Source organism: Battus philenor, unplaced genomic scaffold (assembly GCF_028537555.1).
Source record: "Battus philenor isolate CCGP_79_NKW_IND1 unplaced genomic scaffold, ilBatPhil1.0.hap1 SCAF_18, whole genome shotgun sequence".
Classification (NCBI taxonomy): Eukaryota; Metazoa; Arthropoda; class Insecta; order Lepidoptera; family Papilionidae; genus Battus; species Battus philenor.
In genome coordinates, this window is record NW_027181680.1 from 5,769,158 (window position 1) to 5,786,124 (window position 16,967).

Genomic DNA, 16,967 nt, shown 5'->3' on the forward strand with positions numbered 1-16,967 from the left:
TTCGCACTCAATACCCAAAGCAACCCCTTTACAAAGCTACAACCATTCAATGGCATTACAAAATTACGAGCGTAAAATGTGCTGTACTATTTTAATTGGAGAGCCATGCACCGGCATTAGCGGTATGTAGAACATACGCGTATGCAATTAAGTCTCGCTCAGGCACCTTATGCTCGGTTTCACAATTTGCATAAGTTCTAATTTGCATTTAATTTGTCGTTTGTTGCACATGCATATCGGCTCATTACTTATAATCTCTATACATTTAGATTTATACTTCTATTCATTGCACTATATCCTTGTTTCGTCTAACTTATTTTGCTTTAACAAGAATCAATGTATGTTGTAAATTGGACAGGACGGGAGCTCTCCAATAGTCCTTTTCGTATGGTCATCTTTCGGATTTGATCTTCAGGACACAGAGTAATCTTCATATTTATTATGCTCCGACAATAATACCTATCTTTGACACAGTAGAGCGCAGCATGAAGTATCGGTGTCAAAAGACGAACGGATTTAAATTGAACAACTGATAGGACTACGATCACTCGTATGTTTGACGACTCTACCGGACACTTTCAGTCGGTGGAGGTTCCGGCCGACTTTGTTTATGGCCAAAATTCCCCTTCTCAGCGCAAGCACATGGTTGAAAACCTGATTTTGATTTTGAGATGTTGAATGGACTCGTTGGTGCGGAATGCTGTTGTAATCTGCAGCACCACATCACGAAAGCTTCAACACATTCTTGATCGATGTTTTTGGAGCCCTACAAATTCGTAATACCTTTCATAAAATCTAGTGTTGGCTTTCATGTATCTAGTTTTTACTTACATCGTATGACGAGTAAGAGACGTTAATTTTTTTTTACAAATACAAAGGGAATTAACTCTTTTGTTCTTATACTGTCTAGTTCTCGATGACAATGGAAATAAATCTAGAAACTTAATTTTGACTTAGCCCACAATCAGATTGATGTCTAATAAAGTAATAATTAAATTCTAGTTCTTACATTTCATCTTTTCGAGTTTCGGTTTTGAGTCATGAGATTTACGTTCACAGGGAAAAGTATCATAAGTGGTAAAGTGAAGTTGTTTTTAAATGTAATATTTTTTGCAATATGATAGGTTTCGTTGTTCATATACAATAACTCGTGTATTACAGAAAATCCCAAACAGATTTATAAACATTCAACAAAGACAACAGACGGTTTTGATTGCAAGATGAATAAGCACTGACCAACATCTGAAGACCCGTGAACATGACACTTCGATTAAACGTTTCGTGTTTTTGACATTGCCCTGTGACTCATAGAGGTCAAGTATAATCGGTTATATAAAAAGCTGATTTTCCTTTCTCACGTTTTATTATTTGTAAAATATTTCTTCTATGCATTTACATTGCAGAATTTCTCAAAAGGTAATAAATATTTATCGTTAAAATTAAATCAACCAAAAATAATGCATTAAAAATTTTGTATTATAATTGAAGCATTATACAGATTTTCAAAAGTCTTAAAGGTGTGAATGTATAGCTCATTTACTGTCATTTGAATGTACTTCCTATAGAAAATTATTTCAGAAATAATTAAATACGTAATGATATGTTAGTAAAATAAAATATTTTCGATATTCGGATTACTACATATTAAAGTTAATTTTTGTTTACTATCTGTCCCAGACTTTGCACTGCTAGAAGTTATTGAGCTTCCGAAAGAATTTCAAAGTGGTACTTTGTACAGGTGATTGGTAAAAGGTGTAAAAGTTTTAAAGGTAAAGAGGTAAATGAGCACTTTTAAAGCTTTTCCATATATAATCAATCACCCTCTTTAAGTATTTTTGGTAAATTTTCATTGATTGTAGTTTATAATAAAGGAAATGTTATAATATATATATTGTATCCACAAATTAATTATAAAATAACACTAGACGCAATTAGGCTTCTTCTAATTTTCAGCCCATGGAAGCCTCCTGCAAGTGCAAGGCATAGGCCTCCCTTAAAGATCGAACGAGTAGATAGGTATAATAAGACTTACAAATTCATAATTAGTCGATATACCTAAGCGCATTGAAGTGGCAGGTCGTATAGTGCGGAAGACTGAATATCTTGTTAAGATCGACAGAAGACGTTTCTACAGGAAATCTAGGTAGTTTTTCTAAAGATATACTACTGGACATATGGCTGGCTATGGCGGTAAGGATGATGATTATTCAAAATTAAGTCAGTTATATATTAAAAAATAACTAGTTATATTTGTATATAATCTTTTTGAAAGCTTATATCTCGTTTCGCCTACTGAATTAACGAGAAACACGATCAAAGTATAAAAAAAAATTAATCCAATGCTTTATAACCTCTCACTTGAGATACTCTTTCTAATGACGGAAGAGTCGCGGCTATGAGCGACGACAGAGATAAATGTTACAAATAATTAATTATCTTTAACCTCGGGGACCTTATTAAAACTATTTAACGGTAGAACTGTCGTCTAAATAACTATAAGCCAATATTTTATTGAAGTTGCTATAAAAAAACTTCAAATAAAGCGAGCGTTCTACGAACAGCATTTTAGGCAAAAAGCGGATAGATAAACAAAGGTATATGCTATGACAAATTATATTTAAGTATATTTACATTTCACAAACAGTGAGTAGTTATTAACTGGCTTTATTTTATACAAGCAGTGGTTTACGATTGTAGGATGTAGGTGCGATCTTCGTCAGGACTTATATTGGTACTGTGTGAATTACATAACATGTCTGCACACTTAAGGTGAAGTAACATGCTATGAGAGAATTGGCATATTGTAAAATTAGGAATTTGGAAAATTATGTGTCATCCATAAATTCGCAAAGGGCCCATTAAGTTGGTTTTAGTTCGTACCTTTTCTCTAAGAGGCTTGTGTCTCTATAAAAGAAACATTACAGTACTAAAGCTCCATAAAGTGTTCAGCTATGTGATCCAACAGTTTAGCGGTTTTACAATCAAGTTTAGCATAGCATAGCATTATTAACCTAATCCGGCAGAGGTTACTATACGAGCTGTTGGTCTTATTTATTGCTAAGAGTATACATCGTTTATACTTTATACGTCTCCACAATGCTCATAAATCAAAAAATGGTTACACCATATATATTTCATACAAAGTGTTTTTAGGTGGGGGAAATGCCTTAACATATCAGCTATTGCGGTGGCTGTGAAGAAATGCCCTCACAGCCGTGCATGATTACACCGACACTCCTCTCCCTCCGCGATTCCCGCCATCGCTATAAAACAACAGGCAGATGAATCCACATTTGCGTGCACCAGGAAGGTTTTGCAGCCACGCAACCTCCTCGTCTTTGGAGTGGGCTCAAGCCCATTCAGAGTAATTGTATTGAGCTTCACTTCAGTTCAAGAGTCCCGTTCTCCCTTTCTTCAACTGGTCGATGGGAACACAGCTTTCTAATTTATTTTATCAAAGGCCCTCCCTTTGAAAATTGGGTGAACACAATGAGTTACTATTTTCTTAAAGCGAATAGACATAAAGTATATGCACAATACGAGCATACTTTTAGTTAAAGGTAAACACACAACTAATATTGATGTTCACGGACCCTTCCACTCCGCGAACTCAGTTCAGATGAAGCTGTAAAAGCCTGAGGGCTAACAGCAACTACTTCTACAGAGAAAATACAATGTACATGGCTATTTGTGGAGTCACTATTACAACCTATCTACTGTACATCGTAATCTGTATTTCAGTATTAGAATTAGTAATTGTTTGAAAAAATTACAATATGTCCTAAACCCAATCAGCACGAATTTCAGTGCTGCATAAGAGTAAAAGTTATACTAAGGACACTATTTTGAAACCAGATATCAACCGCAAGTTAGGCAGTCAGTCAAAGAATGCTGTAAACATTAAAAACAAAAGATAAATTATTGCGTATTTATTCGGCGTTACCTACACTTTCAAACAACATTGATATGCTGCGACTAGTGAAGGGAAAACGTAGGCGGCGGCTTGGATTACATTAAGCGTGGATTGAAGCAAGCGCATAGATGCGACGCGATAAATTGTATTCAAAATCAATCCATCAACAGAATGAATCGGATTAGTATAAGTTAATAAAATGTTTAAAAATAATAATAAACAACAATTATGTGCAAAAGACTATAATGTCGTGTTACAAATTTTCTTCGATCACACATGACGAAGCTTATAAGACAATGTAACATAAAAAAATAATTTCTCCAACATCGGAACTTTTAAAAATTGATTAACTTATTGTTTGTTTTTATAATCTATTTTATTTTAGACTCTTCACTGCTTCGCAACTTAGTTGTTGTGGAGAAGAAGCAAGAAGAAACTTCACAATAACACATCTTTTCATAAAGTTTAACAATAAATTCGCTCAACGAACCAAGGGCTATACTCGGGATTTCTCTATGAGATCGAATCGGGGATGAGGAGATCTGTAGACGAATCTTTCGTTCGGTACTTTTACGGTCAAAGCACAGAGGATTTGCAAATTGAAGCGGCAATGGGCAAGACACATAATGCGCAGAACAGATGGATAATTCTTAAGCTTTTGAAAAGGAGACCACAGACCGATTAGTTCAATGTAGTACTGACAGTCAGACGACCTTGTTAAAGTCATCGGAAGAGGTCGGATGCAAGTCGCTTCTTGTTGATCCTGATGTAAATCTGTGGTGGAGGTCTACGTCCAGCCGCGGGCAACGTACGGCTGAAATGATTTAATAATTTTTATTTATTTATTTAGGTACACCAGCAGTACAGATAAGTTAAAAGCAGATTAATTGTTACAGTATAAATAATGGTTCTGTTATGTGTTCTTTTATAGAATATTATAAAATTACTACATACAACATTGCAGAGAAAAAGATTAGACCACATTGTAAGAGGAGATTTACAATGTGGTCTAATCTGATCTGGCTTACAACTTTAGACACTAAAAGAGCTCTTAATTTGAAAAGGTTTCCTCAGCCGCGCAATCTTCTTCAAGGTACATGAAATGATAATAAAATGACATTCTTCAATGATCTTTCATATTACAAATAGGTTATTTTGGTTTTTAAGATTGTTTATTTTTTTCCTAATGTTGCCGAATGACAGTTTTCGTGATATGCAGTTTGTCAATTAATTTAAAAAAGCCATGGTTTTACGTAAATAAAAAAAAATAGGAATCGGTTATCGAGGCGAGATTTGTGGGTGCCCTGTGCTTTGCAGCGGACGTTCACTGGCAGACATGATGAAGATAATAAAGAAAATAAATATTAACCCAATTCCACGAACGGAAATATTTCATTCGACGTTTAAAATACTTAAGTCAAATGTAGGACTCTTAATAAATATGTATTATATAGATACACAAGTCGATGTTTTGTTGATACAACAGCCATAACTGCAGTCGTAATCTTTGCGACCTTTCCACACGATCTCCCGCCATCTTGATTCCATGATTATACTCTCGCCTATTACGGTGCGGCTTGTCTGTACATCTATTGATAGGCTTATTATGGCTTTGAGTGAGATGTCGTTTGCCCAATCCGCCGTTGGTAAAGTCATGGAACTACATTCCTGAACCTAGTAAACACATTAAAGTAGATAATACATTTGTTTTAAATTGCTTATCAGTTTTTAAAAGTGTGCTAAAATCACAATAGATTTTTCATAATAAGTGATAACCTGTATTAACAATATCTAAATATGTAAAATAATAAACAAACTATTGTAAGTGGCGGCTCCAATAGGAGCTCACGAGCTTCGTTAACTTAAAAGTTCTTATAAGCTAAACGCCCTCTGAGCATTGCCCTCTCAAACCTGCAATCGCTACTTGGACAGCAGTGTAAGCCCTTTTAAAAAATACTAACTTAGAGTAAACATTTAGATTTATACTAATTGATAAGGAATACATAAGTAGTAGGGATAAAAAAAACGTTGGAAGACTAATACAAATGTTGGCCGATGACATTAAAAAATTAATAGACTACAATTGGTAAGACTAAAGTAAGGACAGAAACAAATGTAAGTAACCAGAAAAGCCTATTTAATTCCATACTGCAAAGATAGTTAGTCGTCAATATCATTAATCATAAAGGCAATAAATAGTTTTTGTACTTTGCACAGAGTAAATAAGTAATAGAAAAATTCCTCCCACACCAAAGTTTTGATAGTTTGAAAAATATTCAATAAGTAACTTTACCTATGTCGCTATAAACTTATTATAATTAAAAAATATTTAAAAACGTTTTCGTATTGAAACAATGTTATTTTTTGCCATATAGACACGTGGCAACACAGCTAGTGTTTTAAAGAAAAGAAACATCTGTACACGTTGCTATAGAAAACGTGACCAGATGATATTCAAATTGTCATAGTTCAAACATTAAAGGCAGCTGTATTGTACATTTTAGGGCAAACAGACCGTAATCGTAAGAAAATATTTGCCCATTGTGTTGCTTTGAGACGAACATTTGCTACATCCTTATTAGCTAAACATCTGCCATAACATAGTTCACATGTCTAAGTAACTTTTTTATACCGTACATGCATACGTCAAGGTAATTGTTTCTCGACCTATTTATTAGCTGCAGGTGGTTGACTTGTTTTGTTTTATTCTACTATATTCACATCAACTAATTAAACTGAAAATATTCTATAACCATTACAATAATATACAGGATGATTGGCTAAATGTATAAAGGCTTCGAAGGGTATGTATAGTTCATATGCTGTCAAATAATGTATCATACATCTTGTCCAAAAATAATTGTTTTAGAAATAATAAAGTATGTAATGAAAATGTAGTAAGAAATGGTAACGATTTTTGGGGGAGGCCTGTGCTTTGCAGGGTGTGTCTGTCAGCTGAATAGAAGAAGAATAATTAAAAGCTTGTAAAAAAAATCTTATTATTGTGTGAAGGATTTTTAAGTGATAATACAGCTTGAAAGTATCAAAGATCGCCGCGATGACCGGTCCCTCGCTGCGCAGATCTAGCGACTTCCTGCGACCTTAATTATGTCGTCGGTCCACCTAGTGGGGGCCTAACTCCGCCGCGTATACCGACCCGTGATCATCGTTCGAAAATCTTTCGGCTCCTACGACAAATGGTTGTCCTAGCGATGTCGAGCTACCTCGGCGATCTCGGTTCTTCTGCGGATCTCTTTATTTTTGATTCAATCTCGCACCGAAACTCAGAGAATAACTCTCTCCATTACTCTCTGACTGACCTTGAACCTTCTTCTTAGGCCCGTCATAAGTGACCACGTCTGTTTTCACTTTTTGTTTAATATATTCTTAAATTAAATACAAAATAATAATAACATTAAAACTTTACATGGAAGTGTATAGTAATATCGTACAGCGTATTATTATTTCTAGTGCCTTATGTACATCGATATTTTTAATGTATTAATATTCTTATGCAAATAGTTCGGATTGTCATATTTATTCTTCTTGATATAATCAACAGTGGTCTAGGTATTTATACATTTAAATGTACTTTTTATCAATGTCTTGACTTTACGAATGTGTTTAGCAAAGTGTTTAGAAAGAATAAATATTAGTTTCATATTTCGATTTGAAAAACGTTAAAAGAATGCTATTTTGACTTGTGTTTATAACTTTGTTAACGGTTCATGCGCTTTCATTATGTAGTTTCTTTAACCAAAGTAAACAAATGATACATGGCAACAGTGCACGCGCTCGCGTTGCGTTTAATTAGCCTCGTTAGCGAGCTGCAATTATATCTCATCAACTCACACGTGTTTGTTGCTTTTACCTTTTGATTTACGTCTCTCGAGAAGCTACCGTTACTGTAGAGACAAATGGAACAAAAGCAATTTATGTTTAAGTGTTCTGACAATATACAAAAAGAATTTATATCGTACACTTCAAAGCTAATCGCAATGTTAATATCAAACATATCGATATATTAAGGTTATGTTGTTAAATTATAATTTTCGCGGATTCAATTACATGATAGACAAATGTGTTTTTAGTGCGCTTTTATAATATTTTGATAATTATCTAAAATCGTAATTGTAAGTATACTGTTGCTTAGGCTACCAGATGCATAATAATATAGAAATGTTATTGTTTGTAGAAAAGATGTCGGGTGCTTAAGGGTCGTTAAGAAAGGCTGCCCCGTACCTGACTGTACTTGATTGCCAGTGCGGCTCGGTCACGCGTATCGGAATATTACCTAATTTTGACTGCGACGTATCACAGTATACTTTGTGTTACTTCTAAAGCTCGGGTCAATATACAATTTTGTTTTACATTGTCGTCCTGGTGTTTCATTTAATAATTTCAACCGAGAGACTAAACAGTTCTATTATATTATAATTCCAGGAATATTTTTCCTATCAATTAGACCATAACACAATATAGCTTGTAAACTATTACTCGATTAAAACAACGTAGTTATTATATCGGCAAAAAAACTTCATTCAATGCAGAAAGGACCTGTTGGCAGCCATTTTAAATTCCCGAATTTCAAAATGGCCGCCGTTTCATTGATTGCGATTGTCAAGCTCTAATGCGGCATCATGTTGCTCGTCACGTTCCAATCGAAAAACAGTTGGATAACCACATGCGGCGGTTCCGCGCCCTCAACGGAATCTCTGCTATTGACATATCCTTATTATTGTAATATATAAAATAACACTATTTAAAATATTACTTTTGACCCAGATACGTCGTTGTGATTATATTTACTCTCAGTCAGCATAGGCATACATATGTATATATATATAAATATAATAAATTTTTCAACTACTGTAATTTTTATATTTTCATAACAAATATGTAGAAGGCGCGGTACAAGAGTTTTGGTCAGACTATAGTATTTTGAAGTTGTCCTTTTCCCTTTTAAAAAGAAGTTAGTTATAGTCATAACGTAATAAGCCCATAATATAAGTATAAAGAATAGAATAATAAATACGAAATAGAATGATAAATACGTACAAATAATAAACAACGACAATACATTAATATGTGCTTTTAGTTTTTTCTGTACGTAATGTATCCATAGATATAATTATGTATAGTGTTATTTGTATCTAATTAGATTTAATTGTACACTAGTGCTCATACAAGGCGTGTTCGAGTTTTAAATCTTGTTGTATTTATTGACTCTAAGTTATTACTCACTGTAAACATATGCGTGAATTTAAAGCAGCAGTCATGTTTAGAAATAGATCTATTTATATTATTGATTTGTGCCTTTTTTAAAAGTTGCAATAAGTATAATTTAAATATTTAACTTGGAGATCGCTGGGACACACATAAGGAATTGAAGCGGTACCCGTCACAACGATTTATATCAAACATACATCAAAGCAGAAAAAACACGACAACGGGTTCCTTTCACGGTTAGAAATCGGATAAAGAACAGATAAGATCATTTTTACGAATTCGCTCTCTTTGAAGTGATATCGCGTAAGTCCAGTGAACCAGAATAGGCCCGCGCTGACCGTAGCCTCGTTCGCAATTAGAGGAGTCTTTTTGCAGAGCTGGTTTACAGTTAGTGCGTCCAGGGCGTCTTCCATACATGGAGACATGTCTCGTTGGGAATGCGTCAATATTGTGCCGTACGTTGCTCCTACCGGTCAATGGTCGCTTTCTAGTTTCTCGATAATCGAACTAATTAAGAAAATGCAGGCTTACTATTATTGTACAAAATTTTTGATCATTTTCGGGAATTCCCGTTTTTTGTCTTAGACTTACACTGCTGCCCAAGTTGCATTTGCATTTGCGAGCACGTCAGAGCGTTGAGGGCGCTTAGTTTTAACCTCTTTTAAGGCGCGAACTGTCCGGTCCGTACCCCTTACAGCTCCCTACTTGTTTTTGACATATATGCCTTAATCTAAAATTAAATTAATTTTTGTTTTGTAAAATTATGCAAGTGCAAAACGATATTTACACATTTAATTATGGAAACTACTCGGGATAGTATGACGTAATTTCCTGGCTAGTACTAAAATAATTCCGTATAATTAAAGAATAAATTGACACTAGGTTACTTAAAGGAATTTCTATTGTCCTCAATTGCGATAATAATCTAAACAATGAAGCGTCATTAAGAACAAGTTCTGTTTGTGCCTTTCTAAATCCTGCAATCACATACCCCGAGGCGCCTTATGAATATTTGCTAAATAACGATGTATTTATTCGCATGATTCGTATAACATTCATGTAACTTTCAATTTATAACAATTGTGTATGCGTTTCTGTTGACCAAGGCAAAGATTTCCGTTTTTTTTTTTACCAACAAAACTTTAGTTAGTATACAATATGAAAAAACTTTAACTTAACTGCTAATTTAACATTTTTTGTGAAGTTGACGTGTGTAAGGTTTAAAATATTTGATATGTGAATTTGTTTCAAGTTAATTATAGGATATATTTATATTTGAATTCTTAATGTTATATTTATTTATGAGGCCATTTTTTACAACTTATGTAATTGCGGACTTAATGAGTTACAGGTATTTTCTACGAGCCAATACAAGGTTTATTCAGTATCCTTTACACTAGTAAAAGCTAGTTATTAATTGTGAGTATTTTTTATATTCATGTCCGTCTTTAGAGCAAGAATGATGGGCAGCGCAAGTCATTGAGAGCGTGGTCACGTATGAATGATGGCGGCCGAGCCTTCCCGAATGTCCGTCATTAACTACAAGAAATCGTAGTGACTCCGGTCTCGGAGACTAAAAGAAGCCGTGTTATTCCGTAATCACAAAAGTAATCCTTTTCACACAATACAATGACATTTAGAATATCGAAAGTTCCCTTCAGGCGATTTTTTTCGCAAGTCACCAAAAAGATTTCGCTGTAACAAAAAGCTTCAAAAGTAACATCGTTAAATAAGATTAGAAATCATTACCCAACTGGTTATTTTTATTCTGTGAACCGTACAAGAGTTTTTGCTTATGCTGGCTACAAGAGACACGTACCCACGTCCAATTTGAAATTAGAAAGCGGCCGATAGGCGAAATGAGAGTGATGTGTGAGCAAAACATGATCACGAAAGTTCCGACATCAAAAGTGATAACCATATGAGATCTTTATATTATTCATGTTTGTTAATAATTGTAAGAAGAGAATTTTTAATATTAATCTTTTTTGAAATAAAAATTAATCGCGTTCATATAAAAAACAAATTTAATGTTTTTTTATAATTAACATCATTTTATAATGATACATTTTACATTTTGCTTATAACACTAAAAAGATTTAATTTTTTTTATATGAACACAATGTTTCATTTTCATTTCTGCTGACGCATCATTACAACAAACGGATTTTTTTTTATAATTAGCCAATTATTTATATATTATTATAGTTAGTAGTAGTTGTTAGTAAAGGAATGGTAGATTTTTTATTATAATTTATATTTTCTCTTCGTGTTTTATAGTTTCGCTTTTATTATATTTACTTATTTCATATACTGTTAATTTATCTCTGCACCGGCCAAAGGGGTAACAGGTAGAAAATTTCACGATTAAGTTCGATTACGATTTAAGTTCACGATTATGCAAGAATTGTTTAAATTAAAAAAAAAATGATATTTGACAAATGTTTTTCGTAAAAACGTCTTTTTATAAAAACATCACATTATACCAAAATGGTCTTCACTAATCAAGTCATTAATTCTGTTTAGATTCTGTTTAGAAAGATGTTCTCTTCGATTAGCTCTGTAAAAACTCTATCCTAACGATCATCGTCACCATTTCAGCTTTAAAATATCCACTGTTGAACATTGGCCACCCTCAAAAATTCCAATAAGACCGGTTGACTTGAATTAAGACCGGCTCTACGAAAATAACGTGGTGTTAAATCTCAATATGGAGCCGTGTATATAGTTGAATTTATGTGATCGGGAAATTTACAATACATTCATTGTTTAGGCGGCTGTATGTGGCACTGTTGTGTTGAAACCGAAGGTTAGTGATACGACCTGGGAATCTTAAAATACCACTTGGTAACGGTGTAAGCTAGGTCAAAAAGTATTTATTTATCTTGGAAAACGAAATTCTTATGTCGTATTTAAATAGCGTTTTATTCTCAAGTTGTAGTCATTTGTTTGAATTCCTTAAGAAAATAACTGATTGTAATTGTGGGAGCATTTGTTTATTATAACTAAAATATAAGCTTTACGAAGTGAGATAATATTGAAATAGTGTTGCAGTTTCCTGTATTTAGACAATAGATTGTTGCGATAATATTCATAAAGTTGAATCAAAAAGACAGAGAAATATAATTGTTTAGATTTATTTTAATACCACTTTCTCCTGTAGCTATTAATATAGACAATATTTTTGGTGTTTCTACTCTGTTGATATTTGCATATTTTGCGGGCTTTACGAGGTAGAGCGTGGAAGGCGGTTTACACAATTTAACACAGGGTGTTGCGGATATCACTGCATTAGGAGGCCGTCATGATCTTCAATCGCTTAGGCGTGCGCCCTATGGAGTAACCTGGCGCAAGGGGTCCCGAAATAGAACCTTGGTTTAGACAATTCCTAAATACTCTTTCAGTAATCAGACTTTGGGGCGCCCGAGAGGACTAAGCTTGATTTTGCTGATTACTATTGAATGGCAAATAACACCACCACCACTTTACAACTTCGGAAAGCGTTAGTGCTGGGAGTAGAAATGGTGAAACAAATTTAAATGTTTTTATATAGAATGATCGATTGTCTTTATCTATAAACTCCCCACCAAACCTGCAACATACATTAACACCACCTGTTCAGTGTTCCAAATTCGAAATGTTGTCCATTTAAAATTAATGAAGCTCACGATACCAATTTAAAATACAAAATCTTTTACTGTTTTTAGTACACTCTTAAATAATATATTTCACTTTCAATGCAACGCTATATTTTTAGTAAAACAATTTTTCTTTTAACGTCATATGTATTTTCTTAAAAAGTGGTCACAGTGGTCAAGTTTAACAAATAAAAATCAGCATGAAGTTGCTTTCATTTTATTAGGGGTACACTAGAGTCACCCAAGTGTATTGTTCAATCATTTCCAGTGATCATTTGTGTACGTCATGTGAAGAATCCTGGAAGAACCCGAGAGAGAAGAGCGTATAATGGCATCCTTCTTCATAAAGCTACGATTTAAAACGCGCCTTGATGTGTGAAGAACCCTCAATACAGTCAGGCGGATTCTTTTTTGTGGTTACTTTCACATTATCCTTTTAGATATGACTATTATAAAATCATGGTATATATTTGCATAGAAAATTGTGTTTCGTGATTTGGATTGTTAAAACAGATTGCCCAAAGTTGTTATAAGAAACAGATGTTCATCTAACGGATGAAGTTTAATTTGTAAAAGTGCGGTATAGAGAGTATTTGATTATATAGCTGAAGGAGCGCCTCTATTAAATCGGCTGCCATAAAAATAAATTGCCCCAACTCTCGTATTAAATTTATAGCATTTTTTATTAGCTTCTTTACAATGCTGTGATAAATAGGGAATGTCTATCGTTAGTACAGTATATTGCGCAATAATATCTATTGGATGTATAATTTTAAAAAGTCGACAATGTTGTTTGGTAGCGTTAGAATTAAAAACCATCGTGTTAATAACTAGATACTTAAGGTGAAAAAGTATACAATTGACTACTAGATAATGATAAAGTTTCAAATGGAATCAAAACTGTTATGGTACCTGAAATGAAAATTTATAGTGACTTTTACATGAAAGAGTTGTTCATCATCATTATCTTTTAAGACTGGGCGACCTCCTAGCGCCTCTGACGATCTTATTAAAGTGATCTGTCTACCTTGTCTCACGTTGGGCCCGCCGGTCCGTGACACCTACTCCGGAACCTTATGGCCCCAGTGGCTATGTTCTGCGTGTTATGTGACCTGCCGTTGGGCTACGGCAGTTATTCAAAAAACATTTATGTTTTTAATAGTGCGTATTCAAGATTGAGGAATATGTGGTACATACTAATAACTTTTCGTTACATTCCTACTTATTATAATTACTCTGGATATTGCAAACGTATAATTAGTTTCTAAGGATTTACTATTATTTTGACAGTCTCTATTTAGAATTATTTTCCCATTAAAAACATTTTCATACGAGGCCTGTGTTATATCAGCAAATATTTTAAAATCGATTCATGATTTTGATGAATTAATAATAACTTTGATAATTTTATTCGCGTAGCAATTCTGTAAGTACAGTGTGAAGGAATCATAATTCAAACTTTCCATTGTGTTTGCGGATACCTGTAAAGTACACAGAAATTGCGTAGGCTTAACATATTCCGAGGTTATTGGAAAGCGAGGTTGTTACAACCTACGTTTTATCGCTTGCGAACAAAACATTTCACTTGAAAATACATTAATTAGAAATGGAATCGAGAAATCCTTCTCATCGCTGTTCATGCGTTTGTCGACGAAGTTCACAATACCTTTAAAAATACAGGTAGTAGAATAATTCCGCGAAATAGTAATTAAAACTTGTGACGACACTGAGCTAATTATAAACACACACACAAACAAGCGTCATACATAAACACATTAACGAATAAATAAATATATAGTTATGTATGTGGTAATACAATTTTTAACTTGAATTTGTGAACTATATTTGAATGTATCATTTAATTATATATTACTTTTGAAAGAGAAGAACACTGTCGGTTGTAACACAATTAATAACTAGTACAGTTGCCAATGACATACTACTACTACTACTACTACTACTACTAATTACGTATTGAATAATTAATTTAAGATAAATAAATAAAATAAAATTCATCAGGACATATTGTCGGTGGTACTAAAATAAATAGACTTTTATCAGGAAGCCCCATTAACCGTCTTGCTCGCAGGAAGTTATCCCGACGAGAGGCTTCGCAACGTGTTTTTTGCCTAATTAAAAAAATACGGAGTTCCAGTTTGAAGGGCAGAAAAGTTAACGAAGAATTTCTAGACTGCCCTGTTATATTTGCTACTTCCGTCATTTCATGCAACATTATACGTAATAAAATTTTAGGCTTACCACATTAAAAATGTACGTTAGAAAATAAATAGATTTTATGTGATAAAATTTATTGTAATAGACATAATTTAATTTTTTATTACATTTTACAATATCTTAATTGCTGCGAAATAAAAAAATATTTTATCTCTTTTTTTATCATCATCAACATTTCACCCGTAGATCTACTGCAAAAAATGTGACAAAGGCTCATAGATTTCCAAAAAGACCAAAAGGTAGCAACCTGTAGGTAGCGCTATCTGACTTTGTTATTGGGAGATGTCTTACGCTCTTGCCTATCCATGGTTTCCATTCCATAACCTTGCCAATTGCCACTACAACTTACCAGTCGGTCACTTTCGTCTACGTACTACGTTCTTATTTATACAGAAATCACGAGCATAGACCTCTTTCATCGAGCCTTGAGCGATTGCAAGCTTGCTTATAAAGCTTGTTTTTTTGTTTAATGGAAATTAATGTTCACGTATAATCAGATTAAAGCAAAAAAGGTGTCACTTTCAATGTAGAGTATATTAATCTTTAACTTTATTGTTAACATTTATAATACATACTTTTAAATTAACAATTCGCCTCAATGTTAGCAAAGAGCAATTGATCATTCGCACACTCATCAGAAGATTTCGGAACGTTAATGCGAAACGCGCAAAACCTGTTTCCTTTTCGGCTGCAACTCGAAGCATGTTTTTGTTTCTCGTTAAAGTAATAATGTCCTTATTAAATAAACATACATTATTAACATAAAAGAGATGCTCAAGTTGGTCCAGGATTCCTTCGAATATCTTCAAGACTTTTTATCGAAAATTCCGTTAAGTATTTACGTTGTAATTGTAAAATTGTCCGAAACGACAAATTATATTAATAGTTTTTTTGAGTTCTGACTTTGTACGAGTATTTGTGTTTGATGTAGAGAAATTAAAAATAAATGATTTTAATATAGGTGTACAAAAAAAGTTTACTACTTATTATATCTTTTCACAAACTTTTTTAAATCTTCGTGGACTATTCAAATCTGTTAGTATTAATTAAAAACATATTTTTTATAAACCACATGACGATGTTTCTGAATCCATAAGACTTGAAATTGAAATTATTATTTCTTCCGCCTCGTAGAGGTCAGCTAACAGCGGATTTTTGAAATTCCACTGACAATTGCGGTTGAGGGAGTTTTCATTAAAAAATAGCGTATTTTCAAACCCTGTTACAGGTAACTTGCCCAGAATATTTTTGGTACGATAAAAATAGATTTTATGAAACTAAGCTCACAAAAGGCAGTACAAACCATGCGATTCCGCCGACGACAGCTAGTATTTATATAAATATATTGATTTATGATTATTATCGTCTATAAGCTGAAGTTACAATTTAAAAAAGACGATAAAACTTCGATCAAAAGAAGAGTTAGTGAATTAATAACAACTCTGATCAAACTAATAATAAAGTATAATTTTTGATTAAGGAAATTTATCACCTCCGTCGCGTATCCTGCATACGAATTAATTTTGCGACGACGCCTACAAACTTATGAATGAGCCGTAACATGTTGTGTATTCTAAAATATAGGTAGAAGTAACGTTAGCTGAATAAATAGTGTTGTTTTTATATGTAGGTTTTTATTCCGCGATAAATTTATATTCGTTTCACGATATCGCAGAATAATAATTTAAACCTTGTATTGTTATTTCTGTTTTGGATGTGATTATGAGTTTGATTTTTTTTGGAACTACGTGTTATTTTTGTTAAACCATGTTAAGCATTTTATCTATTATAGATGATATGGTTATGGATGATTTAGTTTTTTTTTTCAACAGTGTATTAAGGCGTTTCATCGTTCGTGTAATCGACGGACTTGGAGGCCGACAGGTATTCTGGTGGCGACTATGAGACGGTAGATCCAGCGTAGGTATGCCCCCATTAGGTGGATTAACGAC